Below are 15,581 nucleotides of genomic sequence, written 5' to 3' on the forward strand. Positions count from 1 at the left end.
CACTCACCAAGCATTTCTAGCACCAGCTACCTGGCAGGAATTTGGACTGGAAACAGGATGGGGCGGGACAGGCAATGCCACCTCCAAGGTCACTTTTGTTGGAGGGATAGATAAACGTTCTGTGTTTATTTTGCAAATAGGAGTGTTTCTGTTAGGCACAGCGAGTCAGGCCCGTAGCGGTGGACCCCAGCCTCTCACGGGGACACTCCATGTTCTCTGATGGAACCCGTCTAGACAGAGAAGGGACTTCCGGTGGACACTGGCGACAGAGAGTGGCAGGGGCTACTCAGCAAGTGTCTGCCGAACAGCTGAGGATTTGTCCAGCGCGCGGGCGGTACAAGTCCCTGTGCTGATGGCCCCAGCTGCCAATCATTCTGACCACAGCCCAGGAAACGCAGGCACATCGTTGAGGCTACAGAAGAGGTGGAAAACCATGGTGGCACCCGACACACAGTAGGCATAAAGGCTCGTTTTCTAGAGGGTACGGGGTGCCACCTTGGCCCAGTGACATCATCTCCTCATGGTCCTCTGACAAGGCAGACGTTGGCACACACATGGTGAGCTGTGTGACTCAGTCTGAGGTCACTGCTGCCCCGGCAGAGCTCCCTGGCAGATGCTGTGCTGGCTCCCTGCCCTTCACACACACAAGAAATGCCCGGGAGGCCTCTCAGATAGTCACCTGTGCCCAAATGCCTAGGGGAATCTCATGTTTACTTCCCAAGCAATTCCTGTTAGTGGGAACCAAGCAGCCAGATGGAAAGATTAAACAAGCCAATAAGAAATGTCTGGAAGCCCGAGGCTCTGGATCCTCTCACAAGCTCTTGCAGAGCTGGGGACCAGCTGTAAGGAGTTGTTCAGAGGACAATGGCTGGAATGCCAAGTGGGGCTTGCCTTCCTGGTGTGGACAGGGGTGGGGCCTGGTGGCAGTCAACACAGGGCACAGCCACGTCATATCCTGCAGTTTGCAAGGACCTGGGGAGGGGCACTAGACAGGACGAGTGAGAACCAGCTCTCGACTGAAGGCAACCCCAACCACCATCCCTGGCTTGTTTTCCTGGTACCTCAAACCTTTCCACTTTGGGGCTAAAGATGCCTGATGGGTTTTTTGGATGACCCAGGAAGTGGCCCTGCCCTGGGCACACAGCTGCACACATCACTGTCTGTCTGCAGTATCAGAGTTTTCAAGGAACTAGATCAACATCATGTGTGTGCATGTATGTATTGGTTCATATGTAGGTGTATATGTTTATATGTGAGTGTATTTGTGAACACGTGTGAATATGTGTATGTAGCATACATGGGTGGGTATGCATACATGAGAGGCTATATCTGTTCTCCTCTATAGTGTGTATGTGTTCACAGGTGTTTATTACTGAGCATGTAAATGTGTAAATTACACTTACACGTGTGAGTAGACATGTGCACATATGGATATATGCATATTCATATAGATGTGAATGTGCGTATGTGTGGACACATGAACATGCACAAGTTACGTGTATGAGTGCATGCATACATATTGTGTAAACGTGTGTGCTCATGGGTATGCACATATGTGTGTGTGCATGTGTATGTGTGTGCGCACATGCACTCCTGTTTGGATTAAGTGCTGTTGCACACTGGTGACAGTCACCATCAGATGCTTGGCCACTCCCACAAGGGGAGGAGCAAGACATTTCCCTGGTGACTAGAGCCAGCCAGGGAGGATTTCTGAATGGAGGTCCCAGATCGCACAGATGACAGGGCATAAAACTGCTTACTAAGGACGTACAGCTCCCCGTGGGAAAAGGTCAGACAGACACAAGGCCGTCCCATGACCCTCCTTGAGCACATGGTGTCACCAGCTTCTCTGCTTCCTGTGGCTACTTGTTGCTACTAGAGTGTACTGTGGCCTGAGGCTTACAGAAAAAAGGCGGGGTGGGGGACACAGGCAACTGGAGGAGGCAGAGACAGCTCAATAAATATTCAGGAACTTGTCTCCACTCTGTGTCTTCTCAGGACAGGCTACTAACTGACACATCTGCCAGCCACAGACACCATGAGCAGGGGACAGATTCTCATCGTGGCCATCTGGGGCCCTGCCTCCCACCCCAGTGCTCACATCCACATGGACACAGCTCTTGTGTTCAGTAGCTTTGTGAAGTGGCATGGGGTAAGACCTTGACCTCTAACCCCAGCTTTCCAAGTGGAAAAAGGGGGTTTGGAGAGGCTAGGTGGGTGAGTCAGTGTCACCTAGCTGGGAAGGAGCAGGGTGCCCAGGGCTGCAAAGTCGAAGCCTATGCTAACCTCTGGCGATAGGGGTATTCCTGTGTCCTGGACAGTGTGTAGACTCTTAGCCCCAGACACATATATGAGCAAGTCCCTCATAGATGAGAGATGCAGACTTACATAGGTGAGAGATTCAGGTCATCAACCAGAATCTTCGTGGTGACCTTCAGCTATTGCCTAAGAGACTCTTGATGGAGAACCCCACTGCAACCCAGTACCCTACTGTCTACATGGCCATGGCCTTCTGTGTCTGAGGAAGGATGCTTAGTAGCCCTGAGCCCTGTGCAAGCAACTGCCAGAGTGTTACTTAGAGCCACCCAAAGCCAAAAGTCCCCTCAACATCCAGTCTGACTCCTCTCACTACTGGGGAAATTGAGGCAGGAGGGCCCCAGGTCTTGCCTGTGATCTCTTTGTTCATGTGACATCAGGATTTGTGCAGCTTGGGGAAGGATCCCCTTTCCTGCAGAGGTCCTGCAGGTGTGGGTTGGTCCAGCTGGTCCACTGCTAACAACCCTTAGGATAATGGTTGCTCTTCACCCTAGGATGCTTCAGCATGTGGGAGAGGGTCCATGCCCACCGTTAATTAAGATCCAAGCATAAACTTTCCAAGCTATGTGTGGAGCATAGCAGTGCATCTCAGAAAAACTGGCTGGGTGAAGAGAAAGAGGCCTTTGACCCCATAGGCCTCTAGAATCAACAGAGTGACAGCTTCCATCTCCACAAATGGGACCATCTCTTCCTCGTGTGGGGCTGAGATGGTGAACAGCCAGCTGGAGCGGAAAGAGCTTTGTTCTCTGACACACAATACTATTAATGGAGAAGCGCTGTGTGCGTACACCATTATGGTAACCATGGAAATCTGCATATGGACCCATGCCTTTACCTCTGCCGTGCTTTGAGTCCTGGCCACCCTAGATGCATCTTGGAACCTGACAGGCATGTGTCTCTCATGGCCCCCTGTTTGGCTCCTCTTCTCTAGATCCCATTGCTGGTCTTGCGTGTCATTTGGACCCGGGCTTAAAGATTCCCCGACCATCCAAACCCCCATACAGAGTCTCCACAATGTGATCCCCATGGGCACCTCCACACTGGCTCTTCCTTCCTTGCTGACCCTTGCTCACTGTCCCCTACAGTGTGTGGTGGGCAGGTGGCCAGCCCATGTGGGGCTATCGCTGGTCAAGTGAGGGTTCAGCTTCAAGTAGAGTGGGTGATGGGGCTGAGGGCAGGGACACTTTGACCTCATTGATAGGGGTGGGGTGGCCATGTCTACATTGACAGTGTGGCCTCTGGAGAGTTCCAGGGTCACTTCAGAAGGATGTCTTTTCTTCTGTGTGCCCGAGGGCAGTGGGTTTGAGGCGGTGATGGTGAACTCTATGGGCAGATGTTGCGGGTACCCAGACTTACTCGGAAAACCCCCATTTTAAGTAGACAGACTCATAGAACCCTCTGCTCTGGGTTTCCTTAGGAACCTTCACCCTGCCTGTGTGGTTTTTCTCCCTTCAAGGTACAGCACCCCAGGGCAGAGCCTGGCATTCCTCACTCCTGGATCTTACCATTGCCTGACCTGGTGCATGGCAGGTGTGTGGCTAGTGTGAGCTTGTGGGGGAGGCTCAGGCAGTGACGGTGGAGGACCTGGCTGTGCTTCACTTCTGTGAAAATGTCAGGCATGCACTCCGGTGACCACTGTGGGGGACCTGGGTTATGGGGCCTGTTACACCCTGGGAATCAAAACGTGGACTTGGGTTCCTGTCACCCAGGAGCCAAACTGTGGAGCTGGCCCATATGACTGTGGCACCCTTCCCCAAGCTACACTGTTTCCAGAGTGTAACAACACGCCCACCTCCCAGGAACTGTGAGGGTTCACACAACACATCCAAACCTAGGCTGCCCAAAGCCAGATGACATATTTCCTTAGTACTGCTGCTGTGGGAACAGATTCCACCAGAACCCATCCTCGTTGGTATGCTCCAGTCCCCGCTGCCTATGGCACAGGAAGGCTGGGCCCTGTGCCTGTTCCCTCCCCCAGCTCACAGCTGCTTACCACGGTAAGAGGCCTGAGCCTCAGACAAGGGCATGGGCAAGACTCTTCAGCCACACGGTAACCTGTGCCCATCAGAGAACCTACAGCCAGTGGCGACGGGGCTCAATTAAAAACTAGCTGAACGAACATATAGAAAGAACACCCTGATCACACACGTGCGCGCACACACTCACAGTCGATATTCCGACACGGAAAGGCCTAAGGGGGCCACTATTGGGGGGAGTGGAGGAAGGGGGAACGTCAGTGTTTGGACCATGGTACAACTCACGGCCACAAATCCTTCTGGCTGGGGTCAGCCAGGGCAGCTAAGTGTTGTTCCTCTCAGTCCATACCGAGTCTCTTCTCAGAAGCCACCAGCCCAAAAGAGAACTATTGCTTGCAGACAGGTGGCTCAGAGCCCCTTTCCTGTACCCTGTCTGTCCCCGGACCCTGAGTTTGCACCTAATCTCAGAAGTCCTCGGAAGGGGGTTCTGGGCACAGGTGGTATTTCCTCTTCTGTTACCACGCCACTGCCCCGGCTCTCCCTGGTGTCTTGGTTGAAGCTGTTCTTGGAGGCTGTACCAGGAACTCTGGGTCTAACCTCCTCCATCCTGAGGCACAGCAAAAGGGTTTTCTGGAGAGAGTGGAAGAAAGAAGTATCAAGCATTAGGGTGAGGAGAAACCAAGAACACATGACATTTGCACTAGAGCTCCTGGCCCATGCAATAAGACAAGAAAAACGTACAGAGTGCCAGGGCTTGAATACAAAAAACCCAAATCACAATTAACTGTACCTAATTTATCTGGAAAACCTAACAGAGCCAGCAGGCTGCTTATCAGGACAGAGATTGCAATGGTAAGTATGTTCTCACTCTTCAAGCCATCAGATCAATTGATAAGACCCAGTGGGGTTCATCTCCCACAGCTTGACCATACACCTTGGCTTGAGACAGTTCCAGTAAACACCCGTCATTGAACATAATTATTTTACTTTCATACTATTAGTCTTTAGCCTTCCGGAGTACTCTGATTTGGATGAAAATGTATATAGCATCCTTGTGTAATGAGCTGACAACTGTTCAAAACAGATATGGATGCCTTCCACATGAATAACAAAACCCATTATGCCTCTTGGACAGGTCTCCATGGCTTCAGAGCAAACGAAGTCACAAAAAGGAACTCAAGACATTCCTGGACCAGAGATGGGCCGGGAGACCCGTGGGTAAGAAGAAGAATGTAAGGGAAAGGCTTGAGGACCGAGGGCCTTGAGTGGATGAACCCGGCTGCAGGTATGACAATGGGAAGGGGGAGCAAACTCATTATGCCTGCTCCACAGGTCACCATGCTAAGAACAATCAATCACCCATGGCCAGTGAGCCGGCTCGACGATAAATGTGCTTGACCCCAAACATAGTAACTCACATGGTGAAAGGGGAGAAAGTCGCTCTCTGACCACTCACACACACATGCTGTGTACACACCCACACGCAGACACACACAGAATAGAGATGAATGTGAATGTTGGATAACAAATAAATAAAACAGCTACCCAGTTCCAGATCCCTGTCTTCCTAGAGGCGGATGAGGGTGACCACGTGATGGGGTGACTGACCTAGGGAAGTCAAAGACTACTAGGCTGCAAGAGGAGAGATGTGATTGGCTGTTTCCTTATCCTGTATTTCCAGGGCCTAGAATAGCAACTGGCACCCAGTAGGACTCAATAAATACCTGCTGAATGAATGAATGAACCAAGCCTGGGCAAGAGAGACTTGTTTGATATATATATATATATAGGTTTTTCAAGACAGGGTTTCTCTGTGACTTTGGAGCCTGTTCTGGAACTATCTCTTGTAGACCAGGCTGGCCTCGAACTCCCAAGTGCTGGGATTAAAGGCGTGCACCACCACCGCCCGGCCAGTTGTTTGATATATTTTTGAATTACCATCCCCATGAAGTCGTCTTAAATAAACTAGCAGAGGCCAGGCCTGGGCATGTGAGGGGGCACGGAGAAGGTGCTCTCTCTAGGAGTATGTTTGAAAAAGCCCAAGTGTGCTGACAAGTACAGAAGAGAATGGAAATGAAAACAGGGAAGGGTATAAATAACAGACTGTAGGAGGGACGAGGTAAGGAGGAGGCGGCGTAGATAAATGAGGTCTGACTCATTTAGAGTTGGGGGTCTGAAGAATCCCTCAGCAGCTAAAGTCAAATCAGAAGTGCGAAGGGGCACGGGGCAGAAGAATGAAGCAATCAGGAGACAAGAGGAGGGGAAGGCGAAGACACTGAACACTGACGCTGTTTATTGTGGGGGGAAAATAAGCGCCGTATCATGAAATAAATGATTAAGCCTATTGCATCCCATTATAATCATGGAGGTAACCATGGCATCCAAACACAGCTTTCCGAGTGATCAGAAGGCTTTTACACGGAAAACAAAACAAAGAAAACCCGGGCCATATGGGGGAAATTGACAGCCCCCACCAAAGCTATAAACGCAAAAAATGTATCATAAACCGGGACGACAGAAATGGGGACTGAGTGTGTCTGCTGCGGCAGTAGACATTAATGAGCCATATGAACTTGTTAAAAAAAGAAAAGGCACTTAGCGGGGATTGCAGCTACGTTCCACGTCACGCCAAGCGGCTCAGAAGGGCCCCACTTCACACCACTGGAGCCTACACTTCAAAAGGGTCAGGCGGTAGGTTCTGCTTCACGCGCTCTACCCCATTTCAAAAGAGAGCGTGCATGGTGATACATGCAACAGGATACCAGGAGGAACCCAGGGTCAGACACAGTCGAAGCTGGGTGTAACTGGGATGGAATCCTGGTTCAGGGCTTTCCTAAGGCACGGTACCGGGGTCTATCCTCAGCACGGGATGAACTGGGTGTGGTGGGAAGTCTAGGTTCCCCAGGGTGTATGGAATGGTAGGGACAGTCACCATGAGGCCCAACACTAGCGAATCCCTGTGCTCAAGACAACACAGCTTTGCCATTCGCTCCACAGGAACAGCCAGGGATGCAGGAGAAAAAGAGCCAGAGTGAGCTATCGTTGGTACGCCCAGTTCCCCTCTCCCTCTCTCCATGACAGATGGAGGGGCCAGCATAAGGGAATCTTCTCTCTCTCTCTCTCTCTCTCTCTCTCTCTCTCTCTCTCTCTCTCTCACACACACACACACACACACACACACACACACACATGCTGACAATCAGGCCTAATTTTCAAACAGCAGAAATAAAACATTGTCTGGTCATAATATAATATAATATAATATAATTTGAACAAAAAACCCGCAACTCAGGTATCAGAGGTGTAAGTGGTACACACATAATCTCAGTTTTCAAGACACAGAGGCAGGAGGACGTCTGCAAGTTTTGAGCAAGCCTGGACTACATAGCAAGACTCTAAACAAACAAACAAATGACTGGGGCTCAGCTGATAAAGCGCTCGCTTGCCTCACGAGTGTGAGGACCTGAGTTCAGAGCCCGGTGTCCACATGGAAAGCTAGGCGCCATAGCAGGCTCCTGCGATCCCAGCATTGAGGAGGCAGGTAGGCACCTTCCTGGATTGGCTGGCCATGCCGTCTAGCCAAACTGGTGAGCTAGGTGCAGTGACGGACCCTGTCTCAAACAGCGAAGTGGAAAGTGATTGGGAAGACACAGGATGTTGCCCTGAAGCCTCCACATGCATGTGCACACACATGTACATCCACACAGGAACTCCCAAAATAAACTCTACTACCAGAGACTTTGTAAACTCTTTAAAATAACACCCGAGTCAAAGAGACTGAAGAATAAACATCACAAAATATCAGACAAGAAAAACAGGAGTTTTAAAATTGGCCAAAAAATGAAAATAACATCTCCAAAGCCGAGTAGCGCAGCTAAAGCTACACCAAAAGGTGGCTTCATAGCCATAAATAAGCTCTTCAGAAATGTGAAGCCACAAGAGGATCACCAAGCTCAAACAGTTAGACAGGGCAAACAGTTAGACAGGGCAAAAGCAAACAAACAAAACCAAAGAAGACCCAGGAGAGCAAGAAAGAGATCAAAATGGAAACAGCCCGAAGATGACTCTCATAAACAAACCTAGCTTTGGTTCTTTGAAAAGCAATAGGCTATGTGAACAGCTGGGGATTCCAACACAGCAGAAGGTGGAAGAACAAAAGAGGAGCTGTAGACGGCAGCTGGGAAGGGAGGACCCATGTACTTCCTGTCCAAGTCCGTTCTCCAACTGGAATGACTTGCCCGTCTCTACAGACCCTCATGCTGCTAAGTCTGTGGCCAGCCATTGGCACTCCCTCCCCCCAGCACTGGTCTAGTGGTGTTGCCTCTGCCATGCCTCCTGTTGTAGGATGTTCCTGCCCTTTGTCCTGATTCTTCTTGGCTTCCAAGGATGCTCCAGTCCCTGACTATCAACCCTCCAGGTTGTATTTTCCTGTCACCTTCTGCTTCCTCCTGGAGCCTCAGCATTTCCCAAGGACGTCAGCACCATCTACACTGTGCTGTTCTAGTTCGTTTTCTGTTGGTGCTAAACAAACACCAGGGCCATGAAGAGCCTGGAGAGGAGAGGGTTTATTCTAGCTTACAGGTTACAATCCCCCATGGAGGGAAGGCAAGGCAGGAAGTTAAGGCAGGAGCTTGACTCAGAAACCGATGAAAGAATGCTACTTAGTAGCTTGCTCCCAGGCTCACCTGTGGCTACCTTCCTTACTCCGCCCATGCCCATCTGCCTAGGGTAGATACCGCCCATAGTGGGCTGGGCCCTCCTACCTCAAATTAACAATCAAAAAATGCTTCTCAGGCGTAGCCACAAGCTAATCTGATGGAGGCAATTCTTCAGCTGACCTTCCCTCTTCCGTGGGTGTGTCAGGTTGACAAACGAGGATTAATCATCACAAGCTAATGTTATTTTTCTTGTTTCAGTGACTATGAGAAGTAACACATTTAAGCGTGGACCATCTGGATCATCTCAGGTCCAGCTGCCAATGATCAGGAGATGCTGGACCCACTGATACCTGCTCGTCTAGACAAAAAAAAAAAAAAAAAAAAAAAAATCACTAACTGCCAAGCTTGCCTAGTCACCCAAAGATGTGACCCAGCCATGCACTCCAAAGCTTTAAAATAAACAGGATGTAAGAAAACAGATAAACCCATTCACCCACTTTGTAGGTGACAGATGACATGTACTACTGTACCCCTGTCTACTCAGCCAGTGAGGATAAAGGGAAGGGATCTGGGTTGGGGTTATAGAAGCAGACCTTTGCGTTCCTGCCATGGGATCGCTTGCTGCCCAACTTTACAAAGCCAAAATAAACTAACTCTTTGTTACTCCGTTGCTAGTGGTTGTTATGAGTGGGGTTCATGGTTATCCCACAGTGACCAAATTCCTAAACAGAAGCAATTTAGAGCATGGTAGGTTTATTTGGGTTTGTGGTTTAAGGATACAGTCCATGAAAGCAGAGAAAGGCATGGTGGGAGGAACTAACAGCCCTGCAGGTGACAGAAACGGGGGTCTTCTGGCTCACCAAAGGCAGACAGCAGACAGGAAGTCTTAGGCAATCCCAGTTACCCACTTCCTCCATTGAGGCTCTGCCACTCAGTGGTGATGCTGATGATGTCAGTGTGTGGGTGGGAGATGAGGGGCTCAAGGGGCCCTTGTCACTGTGGCCACTTGTGATCCTCCCTGAGGCTGAGGGGTGGAGATGGCCTTAGTGGGTTCAGTCTTGATGTCTGGGATGGCACCTCAGGGCCTCTTATTGCTGGACTGTACCTCTTCCAGGTTCACGGCTTCCACTTTGTCCAGAAAACCCAGGATACTTTCCACATGCTAGACACATCCTCCCCCGTTTCACCTGGGAAACTCCTACACAACCATCAAGAACCCTCATTAGGTGTCCTTTACTGAAGCCTCCCTGCCTCCCTCAGGCATCGGTAACATGTATCCCACATCACTGGGAGGGGACCTGGGTTTGACTGAGCACTGTCGAGCAGTCCTAGGTTGTGAAATGCTGTGTGACTCTGGGTAAGTCACAAATGTCTTAGGGCCTCAGGTGCCCACTTGATGCCACTCCAGGCCTGCAGTTGACTACTGTGACATGCCTCGCCTGGACATTAACCGCAGCATAGACCATGTTGGGATGGCTGGCCTTGGCCTAGAGTTTCAGAAGAAACTGTTGGAGCAGGGGTACCTGCTGTGTCAGCCACATTAAAAAATATGGGTCCTAGGGGACCTGGCCTGGTCCTCAACTCAGTGGGGGCCTGAGAAGGAAGTTGGTTGATGCTGGGGAATGGGTGGGCAGGGGACAGCGTAGTTGAGGACATTCAGAAAGCCATAGCAGGCCTGGTAAGAGGGACAATGGCTACTACAGACTTAGACCCTAGATGAAGGTCCTTGGACTCCATCCCAGGGTCATGAGATTCTAGAAAATTCTGTGCAAGGCAAGTTAGGGCTGATCAGTTACTCCTGAGCCTGGTCTTCTCAGAGTGCTGTCCCCTGTGCTGGTGAGCTCCATCCTCAGTAACCCATTTCCAAAATTTACTAGGTAAGGACTTGGGCTCTGAAGGGACAGTTGACTTGCCCAGGACCAGTGTCCAGCCAGTGTTGTCCAATCTGTGCTGCTAACCACTGGGCAACACCGCCATTCTGCACAGTGGCACTGGTGAGCAGTGCTGAGCCAAGCAAGGGGCGGGGGAGGGGGCACAGGAGAAGCTGTGCAGCTGGCTGGTGGATGGAAGTGGGGGCCCGGTGGTGCGTCTGCGGCCTGGTTGAAATGAGATGGAGCACCTGGTGATTTGAATAGTAATGAAAGCTTCCCAAATGCCAGAAGAGTCTGGAACAATAAAAGCAAAGGATAGGCTCCTGTCTAACTACAGGCGAAGTGTGGACGTGGCTCCTGGGATGACGGTAGCTCATAGCCACTTAGCACCGGCTGGCTGCGGGGCCAAGGCAGGAGCCGTGCCACATCTCCTGGGGTGTTCTCCCAGCAACCCCACAGTTGGGACAGCTTTAAGTACATTTTTTAACAAGGGAGCAGAAAGCGGGGATGCTGGGAGAAGCGTGGTGGGAACAGATGCATTACCAGGGCACAGTGGCAGCCTGGGCAGCAGATGTGGGCCCAGCAGGTGGCAGGTCTCCAGTAGGAGGTGCTGTTCCCGCAGAAGGATGGGGAAAGCAATGCGCATTCAGATGCCACTTGCTCACGGGTCGGGGCTGGGTGAGGATGTGAGCAGGCCACCACGTTCCTCCTTTTAAACTGCAGCAGAGCTGAGTGCATGCCCACCCGCGGCTGCCCTTAGACACCTGAGTAGGCAAGGCCTCTAAAGTCCCCTGCCCCATACCTGAGAACTGTGATTGCACTTCTAAGTCAGGGAGCTTCCTGCTGGGAGTCCCCTCAGGGTCCTAACAAAAGGCATGGTCAGGCTCCACTGGCTGGGCACACGCAGGGGAGCCTTAGACATGAAAGGGTCTCAGAAGCAGTAGTTAAAGAGATGGCTCAGCCGTTAAGAGCACCGGCTGCTCTTGCAGAGGGACCCAGATTCGATTCCCAGCACCCACATGGAGGCTCACAACTGTCTGTAACTCCAGTTCCAGGAGATCCAACTCCCTTTTCTGGCCTCAGCGGGAACCAGTCAGACAAGCGGTACACAGACTTAGGCTGAGCATCCATACACATGAAGCTTTTAAAAAGTTTTAAAGAAAAAAGAAACAGGAGTCAGACAACAGCTGTGGGTGGGGCTGTGGGCCAATGAGTCTCCTTACCACCTCCTGAAGGAGCAGGCCTGCCACCTTGATGTAGGTGCCACAACATCTATGGCTCTGGGGTTCCTTAGCTCTGCCCCTCACTGTAGAAGTGCGCGCGCGCGAGCGTGTGCACACACGCATGTGTTTGCCTTTGTGCCCAGCCTGCCTACATCTCAGTTTTGTCTCCCTTCCCTGTTTTGAGTGAGTCTCCATGGTCAGCAAGGATTCAGGCCCTGGCTTGGCTGCTAGCAGTGTGGACCACGTCCTGGTTAGCCCTCAGGATGAGATCATCTCCCTTCCTCCCAGCTATTATCACCTGCCTCCATGAGCATCTTCTGCTCAGCAGGGATGCGTGTGGGTACTATGTTAATAGGTAGAGAGTCACTGAGCAAGAGGACAGCAGTGATGTCACCTTCAGAAGCCAGTGGCCTGTACCACCTCCACTCCAAGGTTAACAAGCCAACCTACTTGCTCCAGGAGCAAGGAAGCTTCTAGTCCACGTTCAACCAGCATGAGGGAGGTAACCCATCGGTTCCAACACAGGCCCCAGAGGGGGACGGAAGCATGTGGACAGCTGTCCATCACAAGTGCTTTGGTAGGGGTCTCTTGGGTCACCCAGCAGGACAGACATTGGCTGTGGCCTCAGCGTAGAAGAGATGAGCAACGAGGGTGGCGTAGAGGTGAGTGACTCTGGCTTGCACCCATCTCTGCTGGGGACAAGGAGGCTTCTGGGGACCAACTTCTCCTTGGCTGTTTGACCTTGGATGTGTTCGTGACCTTTCAGAACCCCAGTACCATGAAACAGCAGGAAGAACACCCACTGGAGAGGTTGGTAGGGTGGAATGGCCTTGCCCTCCCCTGTCCCCTGGAGTCTGACTCTCTTTCACTTCCTGCTGGGTCTCCCTGAGAAAGGGTGAGGCCTCTATGATGATGCAGACAGTATCATAGCATCCTCCAGCATCCACTCTGCCTGAGGACAAGGTGGTACTGTGAGATGAAGGCACGGATCCATTGGGAGAAGGCCTGCCTAGCGCGCATGAAGCCATATGATCCATTCCTAGAACCACATGAACTGGGTACAGGAAGGCAGGAGGAACAGAAGGCCAGGGCCAGCTGGGCTACAAAGCAAAGATCTTTAACATGAGCCCTGATCTCTCCTTCAGAAGGAAGCTGTCTGACAGCTGAGGGAATGCACTTGTTCTGCTGGCCAGGGAGTCTCTGTGGGCCAGGCATCTCTGTGGCATAGGGCAGCAGGCAGCACATCTTGGAAATGGGGTTGCGGGGTGGGCTGGGGGCTTTGGGGGCCCTGACTCTAGTCCTTCCTGCTGCCCTCCCTCCTGTCGCCCCTCGCTCTCTCTCTCTCTCTCTCAGCTGTGGGTCCCTTGGTCCTTTTAACACACACATCCTGTTGGTTAATTTTTAATGGCACACTGGTCAATAATTGATGGTACCACTTTAAGAAGAAACTTGTGTTCTACATCAGCCGCCTCTGCTCAGGCTGTCATCCTTCCTCGAAGGCCTCTGTCTGGAAATGCCCATTCCCTCCCCCCCCCCCCCAACAAGATGCCTTCACCTCCTGCACCAGAGGTTTTAAAGCACTTAGCCACTCTTGTCCCATTGGCATCGCCAGCAGCCCAAAAGGGTCAGGAGGCTCTGTGGAAAGGTGGGGCTGAGCCATGGAAGGTCACAGCTTCCCACAGTCAACAGCAAGAGGAGGCAGAGGGTAGAATAGGGTACCCCCTCCTGCCCAGAACTCTGCCCTGACCCTATGAACTCTGATGACTCAGGCACGCCCTGCCCTCCTGTGGACCAAGTGGCTAGGCTCTTACTGCAGTGGACACAAGGAGAGAGGGTTTTCAGAAGAAGGATCGTCCCCTCCATCAAAAAAAAAAAAAAAAAAAAAAAAAAAAGGCCTCAGCAAGGTTCTGAGGGATGAATAGGAGTTTGCTATGGCTGGGAAACAGTAATAAGTGCTGGGATCAAGTCTATGCCAAGTAACACAGACATCACAGTACACCACATGCTGGTACACAGTCAACCATGAACCAGAGAATACAGACATGCAGATATACACACAGAAGCACACTGACACAGATAGACACCAACACAGACACACAGACACACACATGCACACTGACACAGACACCAACACACACAGACACACACATGCATGCACACAGGCACACATACATTCATGCACACACACACACACACACACACACACACACACACACACACACACCACCTCTTGTCCTTGTCCACTGTTGCCAGAACAACCGAAGACAAGCCATCTTTCAGAGGTAGTGGCCTACTCAGCATCTCTCCTGGGTCATCATGCCTGCTGGAGACCCATCTGTCCTTTGGGCATCTTGTGCCTCCTGTTTACCTGTTTCTTGTCCTAGTTACTCAGAATCCACCCCACCCTCCTCCTCTCCCCTGAAACCCAGAGAGCCCAGCCCTCACTGCTGTGTAAACTACTGTGCCATGTCTACCATGCCATGCCCAAGTCTCTCTGGAGTCCACTGTGCTCTCTTACTGACCTGCACCCACATTTTCCAGGTCCAATTCACCTCTAGAACAGCCTTGCAGCCCCACTCTTGGCCTGGACACAGTCACTGTCCCTCTTGGTGCCACCTGCCACTGTGGTCCAGGCCTTCCCAACCCCCACCCGCAGCTCGGATGGATTTCTCAGACTAATGGACAACACGCTCCTGTCCCCAGGCTCCACAAAGAGGTCTGCCTCCCCCTCCTCCTGCTGTCAGCCGGGGAGACACACTATTGCCATTGACTGACTAATGGCTTTTAGGAAGACAGTACTGGTCCATTACACATGTGTATTGATTGGTATACATCTGGATTTGAGCTCTGCGAGGCAACAAAGATGCATCCTTGGAAACACGAAAGTGGCCACGATAGGAGCAGAGACACAATGATCACGAGAGAGAGACTTGGAGGAGCTGCTCTGGGGGAGTGTCAACTATCCCTCTCTATATCCTCTGACCCCTGACCCCATCTTATGGAGGAAGGTGTTCCATAGGGGAGTCCAGCTCCCACGCTGTGGGAATACTGGTCAGGGAATACCCAGAGAGGCTACTGGGCAGCTCAGGTCAGAAGACCATGGACGGAGGAGATGGGAAGGTCAGTGGAAGTGAAGCCTGTTGGATACCCTGCTAAGTAGCAGCCAAGGGTCCCTGGGTGGGCGGAGGCTCTTGTCTCCATGAGACTCTGGTAAAGTGTCTTAGGTGGTCGCTTGGCTGGGGTGGGGATGTTGGAAAGGAGGGCTGGAGAGCGTTGGAGACTGTGGGCCCTGCACAGCTGTGCATCCTGGCTCTCCCCACTCAGAACCACAGCTCCAGGTGTTGAGTCTTTCTGAACCCCAGCCAATGGCAAGGCAACATGACTAAGAAAGTGGATGCTAGAGTTCAAAGATCCAGGGACCAAGCCGACAGCAAAAAACTCAACCCCAGGTTCCTTCTTCCATGTGGTTGGAGGAACAATGACAGAAGCCGTCCTTTACTTCCAGCTGGGGTAGGGCACTGGACAGTGTCCTTTCCT

This window comes from Arvicola amphibius, chromosome 9 (assembly GCF_903992535.2).
Source record: "Arvicola amphibius chromosome 9, mArvAmp1.2, whole genome shotgun sequence".
In the NCBI taxonomy this organism is placed as follows: Eukaryota; Metazoa; Chordata; class Mammalia; order Rodentia; family Cricetidae; genus Arvicola; species Arvicola amphibius.